At 36.1% G+C, this 26,587-nt stretch overlaps 1 long non-coding RNA gene across 1 annotated transcript; it reads left to right on the top strand.

Moving 5' to 3' along the window:
• Positions 1-76: 76 nt before the first annotated feature.
• LOC113468451 lies at positions 77-26,152 on the top strand. Its single transcript, XR_003392197.1, has 2 exons — positions 77-200; positions 26,097-26,152. It is a non-coding gene; the product is annotated as an uncharacterized LOC113468451 (long non-coding RNA).
• Positions 26,153-26,587: the final 435 nt, after the last annotated feature.

Raw genomic sequence — 26,587 nt, 5'->3', positions numbered from 1 at the left:
AAGACGGTTTTGATTATAAGCATTAATTTTAATCTTGTTCTAATTAATAAAATTGTGGTTTGGGTATTATGCGTTTCGTAAAATGATATTTGTGTGAAAAACGTAGGTACTAAATACAGTGAGTTAACAAATTCAACCAAGTGAATCTTTTGGCTTGTTGGAAAGAACTTGCATTTTGTGTAGTGGAGCTCAAAATTTTCGTAAGTTTCAACTGGATTATTTTACTTTTTCTTTCCGTGGATTTTACCAATATTTTTTTTTGCTCCTAGAAGACCTGTTAAGTTTCCATTTGATTTGTATAGGCTTAACAGAGTTGTTAAGCTAACAGACCGTTAGGAGCTAAAAAGAAGATTGGTGAAACCCATCCTTTGTTATTAGATCATGCCCGCCACAATAGTCCTAGCTTATGAGATTGATACATTTGTTTCGCAAGTTTCCGTCGTATAAACGACTTGGGTTTGATCACCAAAGCCTGCAAAAATTTGTGCAGTATCAAATATGTAATAGAAAGTAAAAAGAAAAAGTTTGTTAACTTTTTTTTTTCAAGTTTTCGTCATATAACAGGCCTTGGGACAACCAAAGCCGGCAAAAGTTTGTGCAGTATCAAATATGTAATAGTAAAAAAAAAGTTTGTAAAGTTAGGGACGTACAATCAAAGCACTAATCAGTGTTCTTATCTACCTCTGCTAGTTTTTTTTTCGGAATCTTATCACACAGCTGTTGACCTCTCTCACCTGAGAGCTTTTACATAACCGATTGTATCTATTAAAGAGATTATAGTAGTGAAAAAGAAAGAAAAAATCAATGTAAAACGACCTCGGTATATTAATCAATGATCAGGAAATACTCTCGTTTCTTTTTTTAATAATGAAAATTGCTTTCGTTAATTTTTGTTCGGTGCCTTACGGCTCAGGTCTACCTGATAGTGTGTGTGCTCATCAGGTATCAGGTAGACCTGACAGACGGACCTGTTCAGCGATACCTGTCAGGTCTACCTGATAGTGTGTGTGCTCATCAGGTGCTAAGGCCTTGTCGTCCCGAAAGCGAAGAGAGAAGGAAGACAGGATAGAAGAAAGCCAGCCGTTTCGAGAACGAACCTCATCATGTGTTTAGGATAAAATACTCCCCGGGCAGATATCGAACCCGCGACCTAGCGCTTACAAAGTAGACGCTTTACCCACCAAGCTAACCAAGTTGGCACAGTAAGAAATTATAACTAAAATTCCTTAAATCCGGTATACTTACTTACTTACTTTACTTTCCGAGTAACCGAGTAAAGTAAGTAGAGTAGAGTAAAGTAAAGTAAATCCGGTATACTTACTTACTTTATTTTCCGAGTAAAGTAAGTAGAGTAGAGTAAAGTAAATCCGGTATACTTACTTACTTACTTACTTACTTACTTTACTTTCCGAGTAAAGTAAGTAGAGTAAAGTAAAGTAAATCTGGTATACTTACTTACTTTACTTTCCGAGTAAAGTAAGTAGAGTAGAGTAAAGTAAATCTGGTATACTTACTTACTTTACTTTCCGAGTAAAGTAAGTAGAGTAAAGTAAATCCGGTATACTTGCTTTACTTTCCGAGTAAAGTAAGTAGAGTAAAGTAAAGTAAATCCGGTATACTTACTTACTTACTTTAATTTCCGAGTAAAGTAAGTAGAGCAGTGGCGTAGCGTGTATGTATGGCGTGTATGGCGGCCATACAACTCAAAAGTTCACTCTAATGCCCATAAATATGAATGGCATGGCATGTACTGTGATGGGACTTGGTAGACCTGTGCATGAGCCCTACACGCCCTACACTTGAATTTAGACCACGCTACGCCACTGAAGTAGAGTAGAGTAAAGTAAATCCGGTATAAAAGCAAAACTTTCGACTATGTATATAGATGAAAATATGTCTATGATCAAAGCCACATACAAAAAGCCCACTCCGAGGCTTAGGTGTATGGGAAAACAGCCCCCAAGGATGGGTTAAGCTTCTACAAATGCTCAAAGCCATGTCCATTATTCACACTTGACTCTCACCTCTTCAAAGTTATGCTTCGACACTGACACTGCCCAAGTCACAGCATCCATATCAACTTGACTTAAGTTTTCAAGTACTTTTTAGGACATAGCGAAATGAAGCTTGCTGTAGAAAATTTTAAATGTGTGAAGTTATTAAGCATACTTTCCTTTTATTATTATAATTATGACTTATAACATTAAAAAAAAAAGCTTTTAAAAAAACTTCTTCTAAGTTGGAAGAACCAATTAGGGTTCCCATGACCGCTGTCCAGTGCCCTAAATCACCAAAGTATGGAAAAGTATCTTACAAGTGTAATAGCCAATGGAAAAGCAGAATTTTGAATTTGGACGAACAGACGCGGTCAGCCTCTCAATCAGCCCTAACTAGGGTGATTGCTTTGGGTTGACATTTGGTTTTGGCTATAAATTTGTGTGTTGTTGTTGTTATTATTATTAATATAACATGGAGGAAAAAAATTGAAATTTTTCGACTCAAACCGTTACACCACTGAGATTGGTTTCCAGTTTCCATTAAAAAAGTAATAATAAACTGACAGTCAAATAAATAAACTGTCAGTAAAATCCATAATTACACTGTCCAATCATTGGCAAACATTACCAACATCTTGGGTGGTTTATTGGAAATATGGAAACCTGATAAAATATTCCCGATAATACTATTTTCCCGGTATTCTAGGTAGAAAATTATACAAACCGCCAGTTACAAAGAATAAAAAACTTTGTACAAAAGTCAAGAGAGATTTCGAAATAAGTAAATAGGAAAAATCTAGTTAATCGCCGAGTTAAGGAAAAACTGGATTCTTTTATGGCCGGGGCCATAATGTGAGGTTTAATTAAATTTGGTTTAACTCTTCGAGTAGGCCATCTGATTGGCTAAAAAAATCTGATTTTTTAAGCCAAGAATTAATGTTCAATGTTTAATCCAACCAAGTTTTAACTGTACAAACCGCTAATTACAAAGAAGAAAAAACTTTGTGCAAAAGTCAAGAGAGATTTCGAAATAAGTAAATAGGAAAACTCTAGTTAATTGCCGAGTTAAGGAAAAACTGGATTCTTTTATGGCCGGGGCCACAATGTGAGGTTAAATTAAATTTGGTTTAACTCTTCGATTAGGCCATCTGATTGGCTGAAAAAAATTTGATTTTTTAAGCCAAGAATTAATGTTCAATGTTTAATCCAACCAAGTTTTAACTGGAATTTGGATCTTATCCATTAAAAAGCTACTGTACTAAACGACATTGAACGCAGTTACAGAAATCAGTACCCTCCTACAACGAGTTCAAAATTCAAAAGTCAAGAGGTGTTCCAAATAGACTGCACAGGGCACATAGATAAGTATGTAGGAAATTATTCAATTGCCTAGTTTAAGGAAAATCAGAATTTTAATGATTTACTTAATTATTTGAATAGGTTTTTAGAATCAGGGCCTATGTTACAAAATAGATGATATAGAGAGAAAAGTAAGTAGACCTAAGTAAACTAAAGAGTGAACTGAGGAAACAAGAGGTCGATATGCTCAATGCAACCAGAGCCAAGATCATGAAAGATCGAGCGGATAGAACAGTGTTTGGAAAAACTTATTGAAAAAAATATCAAGAAAAAAATGAGGAAATAAATTTGGTCTCGGAAGTAAGAGAAAAATGACTTTTGAATAAACAGTCCTTACTTCCGTGCTGTGAGATAGGAAAACCTATCTCACTTGACAGGAAAACATATCTCACGGTGTTAGAAGGTTTAAACCCTTTGGTTGCCCAAAAACATCTGCACTCCTTCCATGTCCAATTTGTCCATGTACCAAATCTGATACGAACCCTTTTCTTCCTATAAGCCAGCCTAGTTAGCTTGGTTAGTAGCGCATCTGTCTTGGAAGTGCTAGGTCGCGGGTTCGATTCCCACCCGGGGCGAATTTTATCCTGAACGGATGAGGTTCGTTCTCGGAACGGCTTCCTTTCTCCTATCCTATCTTTCTTTCTCTTCCGGGACGATAAGACCTTAGCAGATACAGTTTCCCTATCAAACCTCTTGAAAAAAAATAATAATACCTATTAAATTTATTAACCCTCTATTTCCTATTTTCCGGCTATGCGTCCGATTCTAGCGCGGATTTACTAGCCAAGTTCTCTAATAGCACCTCAGTGATAAGCCTGTGATTATCATATAGTCTCACGGATTCGCCAGGCAGTTCTCACTGAACCTCGCTACGAGCAACATCGCACTGGCTCGAAATTCTCAATGAACTATCTGGAGTTCATTTGTGCGTGGTATTTGAAAAAATATTTGACCAAAGTCCGCTCGAAATCGGCCAGAGTATCCGTCAGTGCAGCACTCGCCAAGCGGAAAACGACGTTCTGCCGGTGAGTGTAGTTCAAATATTATTAAATTTATTAATCCTACCTATTGTTGATTCATGTATTGATGAGTACGGTATTGAATAATTTTAATCACACTCTATCATTATTTTATGTAATTTTCCCATTATATAAGAATTTATTGTTTGTTTGGTTGTTCGTTTCTTGTTTGTTTGTTTGTTTGTTTGTTTGTTTTGAGTGAGGATTTTCCGTTTTCCCTTCGCACATGTTGGTCTGATACTATCTACATATTCTACATCCGCATTTAATTATTGTATCATTTCCATACTAGATCCGCAGTTTTTCCATACACGTAATTATGTACTACATTTTCTTGATACTCTAGATAGGCAAGTAAAACCCTGTTGACGTATAGGAACTTTTCAATCCAAGCATTCCGAGCAGTATTAGAAAAGACTGCTACATTCATGAGTAAAGAAATCATGCCGGCTTGTCTACATGGTGAATGAAGGTTCAACGTCTAATAAACCTAATAGTCTAGTGGTGTGGTGGTTTTACAACTCTCAAGTTAATTATGCAACGGTATCATTATTGTATGTAATTTTCCCATTATATGAGAATTTATTGTTTGTTTGGTTGTTCGTTTCTTGTTTGTTTGTTTGTTTTGAGGATTTTCCGTTTTCCCTTCGCACATGTTGGTCTGATACTATCTACATATTCTACATCCGCATTTAATTATTGTATCATTTCCATAATTCTGCTTAGATTGATTAGTCTCACCCACAACTTTCTCAGAAGAAGGAAAAGACGCGACGTTCTTTTCGTCCAACAAACAAGCCTTGTTTTCCCCAAATCTGGTACTTTTTGAGGTCGAGAATTCTGATGCACAATGTTCCTTGACTTGTATTGCAATAAATTTTAGAACTCATAAAAAGGTCGCCTGCGGGACCTCCAAAGTTCAAAGATCCGATCGAAGTCAAAATAAAAATGGAAAATTCCCCTTATGTGGTAAATATTTTTGTGAAGTCAGACTAACTTTTTGGGGAGCTTTGGTGAAACAAACAAACAGACCTACATACAGACAAACAAAATGCAAAATCCTCGATTTAAAACTCTGAACCCATTTTGTTCGTCAATAATTCCGGTAAAAAAAAAAAAAAAAAAAAAAAAAAAAAAAACACCAGGGTCACGCGGGGGGGCGCCCAAAACTCTATACCGCCTAAAAAAAAAAAAAAAGTAAAAAGACATCACAGGTTCACGGTGGGGCGTCCGTAAATCTATGACGTCTCTATCTATAGCTATAAAAACCAGAGAAGAGGTCCTAAAGCGCTAGGCCGCGGGTTCCATTCCCGCCCGGGGCGGATTTTATCCTAATGGGATAATGTTCGTTCTTGGAACGGCTGGCTTTCTCCTATCCTGCCTTCCTTCTCTCTTCTCGGGACGATAAGACCATAGCAGTTAAAGTTCCCTCTGTCAAACCTCTTTTTTTTTTTTTAATAATAATGTTTACCAATACCACATTTTTATCAAGATGGATTCTGAGAGTTTAACTGAAGCAGACAGCTAAGTTAATTATCAATGGCAGTTATCTACCTACTTGTTATCAAACCGCTCAACCTTAGACCCCACCCTACAACTGCTGGATAGATGTACCTTGATTAAACTTTGTCAGAATGCGTTGGAAAAAATGAAAGAAGAGGAAGAAGAAGAAGAAGAAGAAAATGAAAGGTATACACTAGTTGGTTTCAACGTACCTCTATAGGTACATATAATAACAAAATTACTACTTCAAGGAAAAAGTAAAAATAAATAGTGGAGAGGAAAAAATAGATCAGAAAAAATTACATGTTACAGAAATAATATATATTTTAATCATACTCTGCTCAAATTGAATCCAAATTATCTCCAGAACCTTGAATTTTATAAATTTCAACTCTGCAGATTTTTTTTTCCTCTTAACCAAAGTATTGTGCAATAAACACTAGATGGACAGTTTTTTTTGTCTCCTTTTGAATACTCACTTAACCAAGTATTCGTATAGCAGTCGTAGCAAAGTAAATCATTATGATATGCTACCGTACTTTTTATAAATTTCAACTCTGCAGATTTTTTTTTTCCTCTTAACCAAAATATTGTGCAATAAACACTAGATCGACAGTTTTTTCTTTTTTTGTCTCCTTTTGAATACTTCGTAGCAGTCGTAGCAAAGTAAATCATTATGATATGCTACCGTACTAAGGAAAACGAACTTTGGTAGGCACTTGTTTTAGATGTGAAAAAGAAATTATCTACAACTTTGTTAAAGCCACACCAATTTGACCCACGTATATCTAATGAAGAGAGATCCCCCACCTGAGTGCGAAGTTTGTAGTTGTAGAATCGCCGTAAAACACATCCTCAAAGACTGTAATAAGTATACCTAAATGTTAGATCCCCAAATAACCTTTATTCCTGTTTATCCAATGATGAATCCTCTGTTCTTGATTTCATCAAGAAGACAAATCTAAAACTATAAATATGTCAGTCGAGCTTGGGATAGAATATGGTCTGTATTAGCATTGTGGTGGATCTGATGATAATTGTACTAATGAATTATATGTGGTAAAGCAGAGCTTTTTTACAATTTTTGTTAGGTTAGGTTAGGTCACAGCATTACTAAGTGCCTCCTTTGCAACCAATTTCCATATTTCAAGAATATTTTTACACTTGTCATGCCGCCACTGGTCGCTACTCGATTAAAGTAGCTCCTCAATTGTCCTCACAAAGTTGAGTGCACCCCGAATTCCAAACAGTCGAAAAAACTCCGACAGCAATCTAATTCAATGTTAGAACACTTAAATAAATACAAATAAAAAAAAAAATAATAATAATAACTTTGTTAAACATTTAAAAAATAGAGTTTGTCTCTGAATTATCTGAATCACTTACTCCCTGTAAGCTCTTTTTTTCAACACTTTTGCTACCATTTTCCTTTCATATTCCAATGTTAGCTTATCCACTTTTCTTCACAAGCTTCATATGTAAGCTACTTGAAAAAGCACGCAAACTTAATCCAAACCAACATGGAAGATTTGTATATTTACACTTGTCTGCTAACATTTATGACTCTTCTGAGTCTCCCACACCAAAGAATCACTATCCGTGTAACCTGCTTCTGGTTGTCTTCTTTGAACCTGGATAATAGAAATGGAATGATCCCGATTGCTAAAGCATCGCGGTTGTCGAGTATGTAGTGACATATGATTTGTAGAGTCAAGAACCAAAACAATTCCAAAACCAAATCCCAGTTGGCACGATCTGATAGTAATCGAACTCTGATTATTTTTCCAATCGCACCGCGATTGGTCTCACTCGATTGAAATTGACACTGAGGTTTAGTGACCGAGTTTGTGAGTTGGTTGTCATCGAAACTAACCACAAACCATTGGCCAATTGGTCTACACATCTACACCCTGGTATCAACCAAACAGGAGTGCCAATTTGTAATCAGTTGGCATTGTTGGAAATGTGAAACGTTAGCCATTCTGGCAGTCTTTAGTAAGAAGGTGAAAAGAGTTGAGTTGGAATATAGGTTAAAGGCCAGAGTAAAGTTTATGGCCAGATGGAAATGTCTACGGCTTAAGAACAACGAACAAAGGATAAGGGCTATATTAGAGGTTATTAGATACTATTAGCTCTTTAGAACGGTGTAATCGAGGCTAGGCCAAGTGCTGTAATGGAGGTTGAGTGATAACTGATAACCGAGGCTTAAGACTCTGAACTTGGTCATACTTGTATGTAGCCTCTGAACTACGGAGGCTATGTGACTCAAGCTTTTCAATCTTTTCTTTTCAACCTATATTTAAATCTTGCAAAATAATACCTAATAGAATAATATAGGTACTCTTAGCTTGGAAATTGCACAGTCATAAATTCTAATTAAAGCATAGTTTATGGGGGCAGATTCTACTGATGGTAATTTTTTACTATTTCATATTTTCTAGCATTGCAAACTTACATCATATAGGTCTATAGGTATTGTAAGGTGTTCGTGGTAGTATAATTATTATGGATTATAAGTTTATAGCATTTTAAATTAAAAACATAAGGTTTTATTACAGCCATTCGCATTGATTTCAACACCAGTGGCACTTTTTCAATCAGAAGATTCATTTTTGACGATTTAACACCTTGGAGTCAAAGTAGGTCAATGGCTTCTTATTTATCTATACATCATTTCTAGTAACTTTAGGAAAAATTATCGCCAAACCGATGTAAATGATGCGATGTCGATTTCGAGAGAAAGATAAGTGAGAATATTTAAGACTCACAAGGAAAGAAAAGATCAGTGGTTGGGCGGAAGAGCTCCTTTACGAGAACTCTGCTTCCTAAAAAAGACATAAAAAAGTCATTTCGAAATATGTACTTCAAAATCGGACACGAAAGTAAAAAAAATACTTCAAAATCAAACGGGCTGGGTAGAAGGCTGACTGATGGCAATACAAAGTTCGATACAAAATCTGGTCCAAAATTTGGACTGTTTTAATATGGTCCAAATGGTCAAGACTCCACATGGAACCAAACAAACCATTAAGAAAATATGGTCCACATTGAGAAATGTGTACAAGTTCAAGGTTGACCATGTCCAAATTCGAATTTCTGGTTTTCGGTCTGAGAAGAAGACCACATGGGTTTCGTAATGGTGTTAACCTTGGGTCGATTGTTAACCTAGGATGTAGGATGTGGTTCTAGCACTAGGAAATAAATAATTTCTCGTTTCTATGTCTAGGTATAATTATTTTACTATGGCAATAAAGCTGAGTATGGTAATAAACCTAATAATTATAATAATACTATAATTATTAGGTGTACAAAGTTCCTCATAACTTTGTTTTTCTGTAAAATCACAGCTTTGATACCTAGATAAAACTATGCTTACTATACATGTACCTATACCTATTTTGAATTGAATAGGGATAGGGAAGGGCATCAAAACCCGTACATAAAATTGTGCTATTCATTGTGTATGAATGAAAACTACGAGTAGATACCCTAAAACACATACAACACATGTTTCACTAAAACCCTCTACAAATATTTTCAATTAGGGCATCAAAACCCGTACATAAAATTGTGCTACTCATTGTGTATGAATGAAAACCATACGAGTAGATACCCTAAAACACATACAACACATGTTTCACTAAAACCCTCTACAAACATTATTTTCAATTTTCAACCATTTACCCTTAATTGATTGTGCAACATATGAGTCTCAATATGAATGTACTCTTCCTTAAAATTTCAACCATTTTCCAGTTGATCCTGTAACATATGCATCTCAATATCTTCTGAAACACATAAAACAATGTTTCACTGACTTATTATTTCAATGTTCAACCATTTTCCGGGCATCAAAACCCGTATATAAAATTGTGCTACTCATTGTGTATGAATGAAAACTACGAGTAGATACCCTAAAACACATACAACACATGTTTCACTAAAACCCTCTACAAACATTTTCAATTTTCAACCATTTAACCTTAATTGATTGTGCAACAAATGAGTCTCAATATGAATGTACTCTTCCTTGAAATTTCAACCATTTTCCAGTCGATCCTGTAACATATGCATCTCAATATCTTCTGAAACACATAAAACAATGTTTCACTGACTTATTATTTCAATGTTCAACCATTTTCCTATTTTCAATTTTCAACCATTTACCCTTAATTGATTGTGCAACAAATGAGTCTCAATATGAATGTACTCTTCCTTGAATTTTCAACCATTTTCCAGTCGATCCTGTAACATATGCATCTCAATATCTTCTGAAACACATACAACAATGTTTCACTGACTTATTATTTCAATGTTCAACCATTTTCCACTCGATCCTGTAACGTATGAATCTCAATCTCTCCTGTAACATATTCTCTGTAACATATTTTCCCCATCCGTGGCACAAGCTCTGCTTATACGGATGGGTATACCATTTATAAGAAAAATGTATGTTCTGTTTTGTCGATCAAAAATAAATGGAAACTTGTTAAATTTTAAAAAAAAAAAAAAAAAAAACAATATCTTCTAAAAAAACACAGCATTGTTTCACTGATTAGGTAGACCTGACAGACGGACCTGTTCAGCGATACCTGTCAGGTCTACCTGATAGTGTGTGTGCTCATCAGGTGTCAGGAGTACCTGATAGTGTGTGCTCATCAGATAGACCTGACAGGCGGACCTGTTCAGCGATACCTCTCAGGTCTACCTGATAGTGTGTGCTCATCAGGTGTCAGATAGACCTGATAGTGAGTGACCGGTTTAAAAAGCCAAAATCTTTCCTTTAAATTCGTGGAAATGGTCACTTCGAAATATGTACTTCAAAATCGGACACGAAAGTAAGAAAAATACTTCGAAATCAAATGGGCTGGTTAGAAGACTGTGACTGATGGCAATACAAAGTTCGATACAAAATCTGGTCCAAAATTTGGACTGTTTTAATATGGTCCAAATGGTCAAGACTTCACAATGAACCAAACAAACCATTAAGAAAATATGGTCCACTATGAGAAATGTGTACAAGTTCAAGGTCGACCATGTCCAAATTCGAATTTCTGGTTTTCGGTCTGAGAAGAAGACCACATGGGTTTCGTAATGGTGTTAACCTTGGGTCGATTGTTAACCTAGGATGTAGGATGTGGTTCTAGCACTAGATGTAGGAAATAAGCTCTCTTCTCTATGTCTAGGTATAATTATTTTACTATGGCAATAAAGCTGAGTATGGTAATAAACCTAATAATTATAATAATACTATAATTATTAGGTGTACAAAGTTCCTCATAACTTTGTTTTTCTGTAAAATCACAGCTTTGATACCTAGATAAAACTATGCTCACTATACATGCCCAAATTTTAGGGCTATTTGTCCCTACTCAGCCTCGCAGTGGGCTTTTTGTGTGCGAAGGTAATTGGCTTATGCTGCCATCTAGCCACAGGGGTGGCTGAAGAAGGTTCACTTCTTTTACAATGAAAGAGATGAAAGGCTTTAGCTTTAGTCTCCTAATATACTTATGAGTTATGAGCATTTGAGGAAATATGCATTTGTGAAAACAAGGAATACATTTTATTGGTGTTATAGGTAGATTGATAGATTGTAAAAAATGAGGAAAATTGGAAATTAATAAAAATACGGAAAAATAGCCATTTTTTACGGAAAAATAGCCGTCTTGTCGACTATGGCAATCCTTGTCCCCGGAAATATGTACTTCTATTAGAATTGAATTTCTAGAAAAAAGACAAGGAAGGCGTGAGAAATAAATGTTAATTTAATTACAGGTCGTTAATTATTGTTTGGGAGGAAAAAAAGCAATCATGATTGATTAATTCAATACAATACAGCAGCGACAAGTGGCATATCCCGTATGTTTTCAGTGATTTCCCAAGAGGTTTGATAGAGGAACTGTAACTGCTAAGGCCTTGTCGTCCCGAAAGCGAAGAGAGAACGAAGACAGGATAGGAGAAAGCCAGCCGTTTCGAGAACGAACCTCATGTGTTTAGGATAAAATACTCCCCGGGCAGAAATCGAACCCGCGACCTAGCGCTTACAAAGTAGACGCTTTACCCACCAAGCTAACCAAGTTGGCACAGTAAGAAATTATATGTAAAATTCCTTAAATCCGGTATACTTACTTTCTTTACTTTCCGAGTAAAGTAAGTAGAGTAGAGTAAAGTAAAGTAAATCCGGTATACTTACTTACTTTACTTTCCGAGTAAAGTAAGTAGAGTAGAGTAAAGTAAAGTAAATCCGGTATACTTACTTACTTACTTACTTGAATAAAGTAAGTAGAGTAAAGTAAAGTAAATCCGATATACTCACTTACTTTACTTTACTTTCCGAGTAAAGTAAGTAGAGTAGAGTAAAGTAAAGTAAATCCGGTATACTTACTTACTTACTTACTTTACTTTCCGAGTAAAGTAAGTAGAGTAGAGTAAAGTAAAGTAAATCTGGTATACTTACTTACTTTACTTTCCGAGTAAAGTAAGTAGAGTAGAGTAAAGCAAATCCGGTATAAAAGTATAACTTTCGACCATTTATGTAGATAAAAGTATGTCTATGATCAAAGCCACACACAAAAAGCCCACTCCGAGGCTTAGGTGTATGGGAAAACAGCCCTGAAGGATGGGTTAAGCTTATACAAATCTAAAAATGCTCATAGCCAAGTCCATTATTCACACTTGACTCTCACCTCTTCAAAGTTATGCTTCGACACTGACACTGCCCAAGTCACAGCAAAGTAAAGTAAATCCGGTATACTTACTTACTTTACTTTCCGAGTAAAGTAGGTAAGTAGAGTAGAGTAAAGTAAAGTAAATCCGGTATACTTACTTACTTTATTTTCCGAGTAAAGTAAGTAGAGTAGAGTAAAGTAAATCCGGTATACTTACTTATTTACTTTACTTTCCGAGTAAAGTAAGTAAAGTAAAGTAAATCCGGTATACTTACTTATTTACTTTACTTTCCGAGTAAAGTAAGTAGAGTAAAGTAAATCCGGTATACTTACTTACTTTACTTTCCGAGTAAAGTAAGTAGAGTGAAGTAAAGTAAATCCGGTATAAAAGCATAACTTTCGACTATGTATGTAGATGAAAGTATGTCTATGATCAAAGCCACACACAAAAAGCCCACTCCGAGGCTTAGATGTATGGGAAAGCAGCCCTGAAGGATGGGTTAAGCTTCTACAAAATCTACAAATGCTCATAGCCAAGTCCATTATTCACACTTGACTCTCACCTCTTCAAAGTTATGCTTCGACACTGACACTGCCCAAGTCACAGCATCCATATCAACTTGACCTAAAACCAGTACACCGTATGCATTCTGCACGTTGATCTTAATGATTTTAACACACTATAACCTGTAGTACCATGCTATCAATATAACCTGATACTGCTACCAACTCAAGGTCTGTTGTCATTTTTTCTTCACATGCCTACACTGGGCGGCATAATTTTTCGCCCCACCAGAAACCCAAATCGTGGTGGCCTGATGTAATTTTTTTTTTTTAGTTTCACACTTTGCCTAGTTTTTGTACAACTACATGGAACTCAACTACTTAGAATGGCATATATTTTGATACAACTAACTACCTACTTATAGCTCATTTAAATTTTGAATCTTTTATAGTGAAGCAGAGAGCCTTTTGGGCAGTTGGCATATCTTGGAAATTTTTGTATTGATAAATGTTGTACTTTAGTTACACACTTTGCCTATTTTTTGTACATGGAACTTACCTACTTAGAACGGCATATATTTTGATACAACTAACTACCTACTTATATGTAGCTCATTTAAATTTTGAATCTTTTATAGTCAAGCAGAGAGCCTTTTGGGCAGTTGGCATATCTTAGAAATTTTTGTATTGATAATTGTTGTACTTGGTCTTCCCTTGCTAAAGAAATAGCAAGTGGTACATTAGTTCTGCCGGTGAGTGTAGTTCAAATATTATTACATTTTTGATCATCAATTTATTGATCCTACCTATTGTTGATTTATGTATTGATGAGTACGGTATCATTATTGTATGTAATTTTCCCATTATATGATAATTTATTGTTTGTTTGGTTGTTCGTTTCTTGTTTGTTTGTTTTGAGTGAGGATTTTCCGTTTTCCCTTTGCACATGTTGGTCTGATACTATCTACATATTCTACATCCGCATTAAATTATTGTATCATTTCCATACTAGATCCGCAGTTTTTCCATACACGTAATTATGTACTACATTTTCTTGATACTCTAGAATCTAGATCAGAATTTATTGTTTGGTTGTTCGTTTCTTGTTTGTCTGTTTGTTTGGTTTGAGGATTTTCCGTTTTCCCTTCGCACATGTTGGTCTGATACTATCTACATATTCTACATCCGCATTTAATTATTGTATCATTTCCATACTAGATCCGCAGTTTTTCCATACACGTAATTATGTACTGCATTTTCTTGATACTATAGAATCTAGAGTCTAGATAGGCTAGTAAAACCCTGTTGACGTATAGGAGGAACTTTTCAATCCAAGCATTCCGAGCAGTATTAGAAAAGACTGCTACATTCATACCTACATAATAATGACATTCTGTATGTTATTTCCTATAGGTTTTGTATAGAAAATAGTCCTATGTAGGTTATTTCTTATTTCCTATTTGTATTTCCGCAATTTTAAAAATAGAAAGTAAAAATAATAATAATATCTAATGTTTACCAATACAACATTTTTATTAATATGGATTCTGAGAGTTTAACAGAAGCAGACAGCTAAGTTAATTATCAATGGCAGTTATCTACCTACTTGTTATCAAACCGCTCAACCTTAGACCTCACCCTACAACTGCTGGATAGATGTACCTTGAATTAACTTTGTCAGAATGCATTGGAAAAAATGAAAGAAGAGGAAGAAGAAGAAGAAGAAGAAGAAGAAGAAGAAAATGAAAGGTATACACAGTTGGTTTCAACGTACCTCTATAGGTACATATAATAACAAAATTACTACTTCAAGGAAAAAGTAAAAATAACTAGTGGAGAGGAAAAAATAGATCAGAAAAAATTACATGTTACAGAAATAATATACAGGGTGTCCCGCGAACGACTGTACAACGCTTGAAGGTTGATGCAGGACCTAAAGAGCTACCAGAAAAAGCTATCTGGACAGATCTAGATAGGCAAGTAAAACCCTGTTGACGTATAGGAACTTTTCAATCCAAGCATTCCGAGCAGTATTAGAAAAGACTGTTACTTTCATACCTACATAATAATGAAATTCTGTATGTTATTTCCTATAGGTTTTGTATAGAAAATAGTCCTATGTAGGCTATTTCTTATTTCCTATTGGTATTTCCGCAATTTTTCACATCCCGTCTGAAGACAAGTTTCTGGCTCTTGTTGTTTCCACTAGGTAGATACTTTAATTATACTTGTTTGTTTATTTCTACTTATTCCTTGTTTATATTAGCTCATTTATACTGTCATTATCATTATTATAGCTCATTTATACTTTCATTATCATTAGTATAGCTCATTTATACTTTCAGAGAATTATCATTATACTGTCGATGTTGACTGAAGAATTCCCATTAAAAGCTGCATCACTCACGTTATCAATCACCTTTGTTGTCAAGAATCTGAAGACACGTTTCTGGCGCTTGTTGTTCCACTAGGTACATTAATTATACTTGTTTGTTTATTTATAACTACCTGCTTATTCCTTATTTATAGCTCATTTATACTGTCATTATCATTAGTATCACTTTCAGAGAATTATTATCATTATACTGTCGAATCTGTCGATGTCGACTGAAGAATTCCCATTAAAAGCTGCATCACTCACGTTATCAATCACCTTTGTTGTCAAGATGTGATATAATTAAACAAGCCCATTTAATTCTTATTTATTATCGCCGCAATGAGTTATTTGTTTACAAGAATTCTTTCCAATACCCCCCCTCTTGCGTGCACCTATTTCCATGAAAAATGTGCAAGTGTGCTCTGTACTTTGTCAAGATGTGATATAATTAAACAGGCCCATTTAATTCTTATTTATTATTGCCACATTGAGTTATTTGTTTACAAGAATTCTTTCCAATACCCCCCCTCTTGCGTGCACCTATTTCCATGAAAAATGTGCAAGTGTGCTCTGTACTTCCCATTTTTTAGTACGTAAGTTCTGGTATTCTGGCAAGGCGTGGCAGATATTTCCATGTTTATGATCTGTAACTTCATTGGTGATTTGTTTGATCACTGTTCTCGATATCTATGACTTTTTGACATCATTGATTTGTGATGATAGTACTACGTTTTTCATTATTGATTTGTGAAGTGATGGTTAGTAGGTTTTCTCAGTATTACGAGTATTTTCTTGGCAAAATCCAGTCACCGTTATTTGGAATGACTTTTGCTCATCTCATCAGCTACTGGTGTGTTATCTAAGCTGATCTGCTACCGGATGAAGATGAGTAAAACTGTTGAAAGTCGAGCTTGGGATAGAATATGGTCTGTGTTAGCATTGTGGTGGATCTGATGATAATTGTACTAATGAATTATTTGTGGTAAAGCAGAGCTTTTTTACAATTTTTGTTAGGTTAGGTTAGGTCACAGCATTACTAAGTGCCTCCTTTGCAACCAATTTCTATATTTCAAGAATCTTTTTACACTGGTAAAGCCTCCACTGGTCGCTACTCGATTAAAGTAGCTCCTCAATTATCATCACAAAGTTGAGTGCACCCCGAATTCCAAACAGTCGAAAAAACTTCGACACCGCCAGGAATCGAACCTGGGACCTCCGAAATCGAACCTGGACAATAGAAATGGAATGATCCCGATTGCTAAAGCATCGCGGGTATCAAGTATGTATGATTTGTAGAGTCAAGAACCAAAACAATTCCAGAACCAAATCCCAGTTGGCACGATCTGGTAGTAATCGAACTCTGATTATTTTTCCAATCGTACCGCGATTGGTCTCACTCGATTGAAATTGACACTGAGGAATAGTGACCCAGTTTGTGAGTTGGTAGTCATCGAAACTAACCACAAACCATTGGTCAATTGGTCTACACATCTACACCCTGGTATCAACCAAACAGGTGTGCCAATTTGTAATCAGTTGGCATTGTTGGAAATGTGAAACGTTACCCATTCTGGCAGTCTTTAGTAAGAAGGTGTGTCATCGAAACTAACCACAAACCATTGGTCAATTGGTCTACACATCTACACCCTGGTATCAACCAAACAGGAGTGCCAATTTGTAATCAGTTGGCATTGTTGGAAATGTGAAACGTTAGTCAACCAAACTAACCACAAACCATTGGTCAATTGGTCTACACATCTACACCCTGGTATCAAAACCAAACAGGTGTGCCAATTTGTAATCAGTTGGCATTGTTGGAAATGTGAAACGTTACCCATTCTGGCAGTCTTTAGTAAGAAGGTGAAAAGAGTTGAGTTGGAATTTAGGTTAAAGGCCAGAGTAAAGTTTATGGTCAGATGGAAATGTGTATGGCTTAAGAACAACGAACAAAGGATTATTATTATAAATATTAGAGAATATTAGAGGCTAATAGCTTGGAGTTTAGAACGGTGTAATCGAGACTAAACAAGTGCTGTAATGGAGGTTGGGTGATAACCGAGGCTTAAGTATAAGTGTTCAGACTCTGAACTTGGCCATACTGGTAGGTATGTAACCTCTGAACTTAAGAGGCTACGATTCGACTTTTTCTATCTTTTCTTTTCAACCTATATTTAAATCTTGCAAAATAATACCTAATAGAATAATATAGGTACTCTTAGCTTGGAAATTGCACAGTCAGTTGAGTGATAACCGAGGCTTAAGTGTTCATGCTCTGAACTTGGCCATACTGGTAGGTATGTAGCCTCTGAACTTAAGAGGCTACGATTCGACTTTTTCTATCTTTTCTTTTCAACCTATATTTAAGTCTTGCAAAATAATACCTAATAGAATAATATAGGTACTCTTAGCTTGGAAATTGCACAGTCATAAATTCTAATTAAGGCATAGTTTATGGGGGCTGATTCTACTGATGGTAATTTTTTACTATTTCATATTTTCTAGCATTGCAAACTTACATCATATAGGTCTATAGGTATTATAAGGTGTACGTGGTAGTATAATTATTATGGATTATGTCAGGAAATACTCTCGTTTCTTTTTTTAATGATGAAAATTGCTTTCGTTAATTTTTGTTCGGTGTCTTAGTCGCCATTAGTGCAATAGGGCCGGCTCAGGTCTACCTCGGTGGTGTAGTGGTCAAGGAGCTCGCCTGGTAAACAGGAGGGCGTGGGTTCAATCCCAGCCGAGGTAAGGAATTTTATCCTCAATATAATTTGAGAATTTGACCACAAGAAAAATATAAGCTTTTATTACAGTCATTCGCATTGATTTCAACACCAGTGGCACTTTTTCAATCAGAAGATTCATTTGACGATTGGAGTCAAAGTAGGTCAATGGCTTCTTATTCATCTATATACATCATTTCTAGTAACTTTAGGAAAAATTATCGCTAAACCGATGTAAACGATGCGATGCCGATTTCGAGAGAAAGATAAGTGAGAATATTTAAGACTCAAAAGGAAAGAAAAGATCAGTGGTTGGGCGGAAGAGCTCCTTTACGAGAATCCTGCTTCTTAAAAAAAAAGACGAAAAAAAGTCACTTCGAAATATGTACTTCAAAATCGGACACGAAAGTAAGAAAAATACTTCAAAATCAAATGGGCTGGTTAGAAGACTGACTGATGGCAATACAAAGTTCGATACAATATCTGGTTCAAAATTTGGACTTTTTTAATATGGTCCAAATGGTCAAGACTTCACATGGAACCAAACAAACCATTAAGAAAATATGGTCCACATTGAGAAATGTGTACAAGTTCAAGGTCGACCGTGTCCAAATTCGAATTTCTGGTTTTCGGTCTGAGAAGAAGACCACATGGGTTTCGTAATGGTGTTAACCTTGGGTCGATTGTTAACCTAGTGCCAGCATGGTAGGTAAACATTGGATTTTAGGATTATTGAGATATTAGAAAAATCCTACTACAATGCTGCAGTGAGCACCAAAGTTGTGACATAATAACACAAAGAAACTGCATTTACATTTACATTAAGAAAATATGGTCCACATTGAGAAATGTGTACAAGTTCAAGGTCGACCATGTCCAAATTCGAATTTCTGGTTTTCGGTCTGAGAAGAAGACCACATGGGTTTCGTAAAATAATAATAATAATAAAAAATTAAGTAAGCACAATTCGATTAAATTCTTGTCGCTAATGGGTGTCGAACTTTTTTTCTCCGAAATTATCAACTTGATTTATTGGGCAAAACCTTGGGCTCAGAATTTCACAATTTCACAGCTGGTATGGGAGTAGTAAGCACTTGATTAAATAACTTAATGACTGTTCATTATCTAAATTAGTTACCTTTACCTGATACATCATTTAGTTTATTTGCGTTGCACCTTGCAAGTCATTTACAGATTAGCACTCATTATCAACATAATTGCAATAGCCAAAATTAACTTGTAGCCTCAGCTAATAGGAGTGTCTAATTCTAATATAAGGAAAAAAAAGCCCAACATTATTATCATTAGTTAATTAAAAACCAAATCATTTTAAACGCTCATAATTATTTTAATGATTTGTTGGATTATTTGGATTTATTATGCACAAACCAGATCGCATTAGTGCTTCAGGCTCTTTCAGCCAGAAACAGGCAGACACAACAACATGTTAGAAAGCTTTTATGGGATAACCAAACAGGAATAAGCCTAACCAATCAAATCCAACCCAACTTGAAAATTCAAGAACCAAAAAAAAAAAATAATAATAATAATAATAATAAATAAATAAAAAAAATAAACAGATCCTGCAGACTATCACATTTGGAGGATAAAAGACATAAAATAAGTCTTCCTTGTCCTATACATAACATACTGAACTCCGCACACAGGAATTTCCGTAGAAAAGTCCCCCATTCATTTCAATGTAATTTAGTCTTCCTTGATGACCCAGCTCCCCAATGCGATGGTCGTCCCAGGCTTATTGATTGTCCTGGACTTAAAAAAGATAAGCTTTTTAGCACTCGAGATTTTTTTTAAGAGGTTTGACAGAGGGAACTGTAACTGCTAGTGCTATGGTCTTATCGTCCCGAAAGCGAAGAGAGAAGGAAGACTGGATAGGAGAAAACCAGCCGTTCCGAGAACGAACATTATCCCATCAGGATAAAATCCGCCCCGGGCGGGAATCGAACCCGCGGCCTAGCGCTTACAAGGCAGACTGATTTTAGATTTTACCTACTGCAATAATAAAACTGCACGGCACGATCAAAATGTTTTTTTAATCACATATTAAAAATAAAAAAAACGCACAGAGTTCTCTGGAAAATTAAAATAAAGAATTACCTAATCATGGAAAATACAGAATCTGATAAGGTCATATCTCAAACAGACTGAATAGGCTGTTAAGCTTCTAAAGTGATTGAATACTGAATAGGCTGTTTGATAGGTTCTCAAAGAGATGGAATAGGCCCGATTAATAACAATAAACAGGTTTCTGTGATAATCGATAATGTACATTTTGCTACCTCGCTAAAAAGAAATAACATCCTCACTGGAGCCCCGAACACCTTTGGTACATTTTCTGTACAAGTTGTGCGTATTTTATTATTCAGCAACAACAAATAGTCCATGAGTCATTCCTGAGTCTCAAAAAACTTCAGGGTTTTCACCGGAGAAACGGTATTGTTCGAAGATAAACACTCAGAGGCCATAGAAGTTTCAAGTGGACAGCATTCAGCAGAAAAGAACCATCCACTATCAGGTAGACCTGACAGGCGGATGGCTTCTGAGTTTTTACCTTCGAACAAGAAAAGAACGATCCACTATCAGGTAGACCTGACAGGCGGAAGGCTTCTGAGTTTTTACCTTCGAACAAGAAAAGAACCATCCATAAGGGGAAGTGCCTTTTGGATGGTTCTTTTCTGCTTAATGTTGTTCAAGTATTTGTCTACAATCTACATTTCTACATTGCGTTATCCTTTACGCTTCCATAAACATTCCCTACCTTGAGAGAGTAGAGAGGCATATCCTTTCAAGCGAACTCTTATGAAACACTCGTTTCGCAAAAGCAATTTGTTCGATATGTGTTTCAGTTTAGAATTTATTGAATATTGAAGGATAAAATAATATCTTGAGATGAATCTCTGTGCGGACAGTGAAATGCCTGGTTGTAGGACTTAAAGGTATATGCCATTAGTATTTGCTGATCCCATGTCTTCTGAAAAAATCTCGAGGCCAAACGGTAATGTGTGTTCCATTGGACTAAAATTATTAATAAGCTTAATTTGTCTCTTTGACTTGAACCTCATAATGATCTCATCAATGGACACATCGATCTCATCTCCGGAGTCTGACGAAAGTCGTAGCGTATGTATCAAGCCGCACTGAGCGCCGTTGCATCAATAAAAACCTCTGCGAACCATATTAACGTAAATCTATGGGGGAAAATATGAGAAAAAGGAAAATTCTCTGCAATTTTCTTCGGAAAATTTGACCGCGCAAAATGTTCCACTTACCACAAAATGATTGTGCGAAAAACCTCTGCGAACCATATTAACGTAAATCTATGGGGAAAAATATGAGAAAAAGGAAAATTCTCTGCAATTTTCTTCGGAAAATTTGACCGCGCAAAATGTTCCACTTACCACAAAATGATTGTGCGGCCAGCCACTCACCATCAGGTAGACCTTACAGGTACGGCTGAAAAGATTCGCCCGTCAGGTCTACGTGATACCTGATAGTGAGTGGCTGGCCTTACAGGTATATGCAATTAAATAGTATTTGCTTATCCCATGTCTTCTGAAAAAATCTCGAGGCCAAACGGTAATGTGTGTTCCATTGGACTAAAATTATTAATAAGCTTAATTTGTCTCTTTGACTTGAACCTCATAATGATCTCATCAATGGACACATCGATCTCGTCTCCGGAGTCTGACGAAAGTCGTAGCGTATGTATCAACAAGCCACACTGAGCGCCGTTGCATCAAGAAAAACCTCTGCGAACCATAATAACGTAAATCTATGGGGAAAAATATGAGAAAAAGGAAAACTCTCTGCAATTTTCTTCGAAAAATTTGACCGCGCAAAATGTTCCACTTACCACAAAATGATTGTGCTAATACCACCTATCAGCTAAACCATCACTTTTCGGTGTTAATTACAACGTTGCAACAAGAAAACATCCTCTGAGAACCATACTAGTGAAAATCTATAGGGAAAATCGGGAGAAAAAATGTGAAAATTTATGTTAAAGGAAAATTAGTTTTCCTCGCACAAAAAATACCACAATTCTGGCAATCCAAACTCCAAACGCATCCTATTCTTTTTACTCTAACTCATACGTATTTTTTCCTTCTTTTCTTGATCTTTGATCAATATTTTCCATATGACCAAGATGACATCATCCCGTATGTATCTATCTATCTTGTGGTCTTTTCCACGAACACCTTCTCACTTCCTATTGCAGACTTTTTCCTTTACGCATCAGATACCAGCAAACGCTATGACGTTTTTCCTGAGCGAATAGTTGGAACTGCAAAGTTTGGAGTGAGAAATGCTTCCTGGAAACGCTTCAGATTTCCTATACGAATTTCATTTCGTGAATTTGCATTTGGAGGATAAAAGACATAAAATAAGGGTCGAATTTTAAAACCGGATTACCTTTTAGGGGCGGTTAGGCTTAGAGTGTTCGGAGAGGTTTTAAGAAATTTTTTTAAAACTACTTTCAGTTCCTGTCTTAGTTAGTCAAACTAATTGTCCAACATTACTTTCCCACATAGAATAGCTCTCCTAGAAGTTATTAGATACTATTAGCTCTTTAGAACGGTGTAATCGAGGCTAGGCCAAGTGCTGTAATGGAGGTTGAGTGATAACCGAGGCTTAAGACTCTGAACTTGGTCATACTCGTATGTAGCCTCTGAACTACAGATGCTTTGTGACTCGAGCTTTTCTATCTTTTCTTTTCAACCTATGTATATTTAAATCTTGCAAAATAATACCTAATAGAATAATATAGGTACTCTTAGCTTGGAAATTGCACAGTCATAAATTCTAATTAAGGTCAATTTTCATTTTGATTTGTGATACTTACGGGACTATAGTACAGGGTTTATACGCGACCTGGAAAAACTGGAAAATCATGGAATCAGAAAATTGGCCAAAAAGTCATGGAAAATCGTGAAAATTCAAAGAAAACCTGGAAAAGTCATGGAATTTGCAATCCGGTCAAAAATTAAAAATGTTCAAATTAAATATCAAGTTTTTTCCGAAAAACGGCCTGCGGCGTATTCCCCCTCATATTCCTTGACGTTCTGCATATTGCATATTTTATTTAAATGAAGGGGTAATCTAACTGATTTTTAAGTAACTCTGCCCTCTAATTTTTCTGGAAAAGTCATGGAATTTCATTCCGGGAAAAGCGTATAAACCCTGTAGTATGTCTAATTGAACGTATTGATTCTCAGTATAGTTTATGGGGGCTGATTCTACTGATGGTAATTTTTTACTTTTTCATATTTTCTAGCATTGCAAACTTACATCATATAGGTCTATAGGTATTATAAGGTGTACGTGGTAGTATAATTATTATGGATTATAAGTTTATAGCATTTTAAATTAAAAAACATAAGGTTTTATTACAGCCATTCGCATTGATTTCAACACCAGTGGCACTTTTTCAATCAGAAGATTCATTTGACGATTTAACACCTTGGAGTCAAAGTAGGTCAATGGCTTCTTATTCATCTATACATCATTTCTAGTAACTTTAGGAAAAATTATCGCCAAACCGATGTAAACGATGCGATGCCGATTTCGAGAGAAAAATAAGTGAGAATATTTAAGACTCAAAAGGAAAGAAAAGATCAGTGGTTGGGCGGAAGAGCTCCTTTACGAGAATCCTGCTTCTTAAAATTTTCTTTAGTTACACACTTTGCCTATTTTTTTGTACAACTACATGGAACTTACCTACTTAGAACGGCATATATTTTGATACAACTAACTACCTACTTATAGCTTATTTAAATTTTGAATCTTTTATAGTGAAGCAGAGAGCCTTTTGGGCAGTTGGCATATCTTGGAAATTTTTGTATTGATAAATGTTGTATATGACATATGAGTCTCAATATGAATTCCTTAAAATTTCCTTACTCTTCCTTATGAATTCCTTACTCTTCCTTAAAATTTCAACCATTTTCCAGTCGATCCTGTAACATATGAATCTCAATATCTTCTGAAACACATACAACAATGTTTCACTGCCCCCTTTATTCGAGAGATAAGAGCTCTCGTTTCCATGATAATCTTGCGGTCGTGTCCTCAATTCCGTATTATCAGGACGTCATGTTAGCCTTGCTCTATTAAAGTTGCATCGAGATGCAAATATCGGACGCAATAGGGTATCATCTTACGCGCCGATATTGCTATAAACCGCAGAGGCGCGATTATCTGGGTAAGTGACCGTAAACGTTATTAAATATGGCTATGCGGTTAGACACATTTATTGCGGGCCGAAATTTCGCAATCGAGCTGTAACTTACCACCCGTTACTTAACGTTGTGTTAGCTTTTGCACTTCAATTAAACATTTAAACACCTCCCAATTCAAAATAGGTACATTTATAATTTTATGTACGGTTGATATACCCTTTGAGTTGTGCTAATTGCTATAAACCGCAGAGGCGCGATTACCTGGGTAAGTGACCGTAAACGTTATGCCTATGCGGTCAGACACATTTATTACGGGCCGAAATTTCGCAATCGAGCTGTAACTTACCATCCGTTTCTTAACGTTGCGTTAGCTTTTGCACTTCAATTAAACACCTCCCAATTCAAAATAGGTACATTTATAATTTTATGTACGGGTTTTGATATACCCTTTGAGTTGTGCTAGCGGAACATGTGTTGACTGTGTTGTATATGTATATTATGTTTTAGAATTTGTAGAATAGAAATTCAATTTACCCACTCTGAACTTATTGCATTCGTCTTCGTCTGTGTTTTTATCTTGTGGTTAACAAACTCTTCTTGTTGATTGACATGAGCTTAATGTGTTGACAGAGTAAAGAAATCATGCCGGCATGTCTACATGGTGAATGAAGGTTCAACGTCTAATAAACCTAATAGTCTAGTGGTGTGGTGGTTTTACAACTCTCAAGTTAATTATGCTTAGATTGATTAGTCTCACCCACAACTTTCTCTGAAGAAGGAAAAGACGCGACGTTCTTTTCGTCCAACAAACAAACCTTGTCCAGCCTAGTTAGCTTAGTTGGTAGCGCGTCTGCCTTGTAAGCGCTAGGCCGCGGGTTCGATTCCCGCCCGGGGCGGATTTTATCCAGTTGTGCTAGCGGAACATGTGTTGACTGTGTTGTATATGTATGTATATTATGTTTTAGAATTTTTAGAATAGAAATCTAGGCGCACGGCAGTGCGCCAGGCCAAGTTCCGGCCTGAGCACGCCAGTGTGTATATTACATTCAATTTACCCACTCTAAACCCATTGCATTCGTCTTCGTCTGTGTTTTTATCTTGTGGTTAACAAACTCTTCTTGTTGATTGACATGAGCTTAATGTGTTGACTGAGTAGAGGCAGACGCACTACCAACTAAGCTAACTAGGCTGGCTTTGAGTTGTTTCAAACATTGAAACAAACGTAAGTCTAGAAGTAAGACAGGATAGGGGAAATCCAGCCGTTCCGAGAACGAACATTATCCCATCAGGATACAGGATAAAATCCGCCCCGGGCGGGAGTCGAACCCGCGGCCTAGCGCTTACGAGGCAGACGCACTACCAACTAAGCTAGCTAGGCTGGCTTTGAGTTGTTTCAAACATTGAAACAAACGTAAGTCTTGCATCTTCAAAGCGGAAATCAAGTGGGAAAAGTTCAAGGAAATCTGCATGTGCCTGTTTCCATTTATCTTTTTCTTTTCCAACAATGCTCTTGACTTGTACTGGTTCGTGCTGGAAATGATAAAATGAACATAGTCCTACTTCCAATACAGTTCGCTAAGGCATTGGATTCCTAACCGGAGGTACTGTGGTTCGAATCCCATCAGCCACATCAACAATTAAAACTAAGTTAAAGAAAATTGATTGATTTCTTTGATTAAAGTATATTTGAAAAGCATTTTTTGAGGTTTTTCTTTAACATTTTTGTTTTACTTTCTGTTACAGGGAGAGAAAGGAATCACTCAAACTTCCCTCTCCGTTGGCTTCAGTGAAGCTTGACCTGCTACAAGGAACATTTGGTAAGTTCTTCTAAAAGCCCATTTACACATCAACTCGTTGAGATAGTTCGAATCCCCCCGGGGTCAAAAACAATACCAGCAATACAGGTTTAGAAAATGCTGATACTCGTAAATCAACAACGTACAGTTCGCTAAGGCATTGGATTCCTAACCGGAGGTACTGTGGTTCGAATCTCATCAGCCACATCAACAATTAAAATTAAGTTAAAATTGATTGATTTCTTTGATTAAAGTATATTTGAAAAGCATTTTTTGAGGTTTTTCTTTAACTTTTTTGTTTTACTTTCTGTTACAGGGAGAGAAAGGAATCACTCAAACTTCCCTCTCCGTTGGCTTCAGTGAAGCTTGACCTGCTACAAGGAACATTTGGTAAGTTCTTCCCATTTACACAGCTCGTTGAGATAGTTCGAATCCCCC

Source organism: Diaphorina citri, unplaced genomic scaffold, assembly GCF_000475195.1.
Source record: "Diaphorina citri unplaced genomic scaffold, Diaci psyllid genome assembly version 1.1 scaffold34, whole genome shotgun sequence".
NCBI lineage: Eukaryota > Metazoa > Arthropoda > Insecta > Hemiptera > Psyllidae > Diaphorina > Diaphorina citri.
Note: the sequence above shows the minus strand (reverse complement) of the source record. Positions and strands in the feature narration are given on the sequence as shown.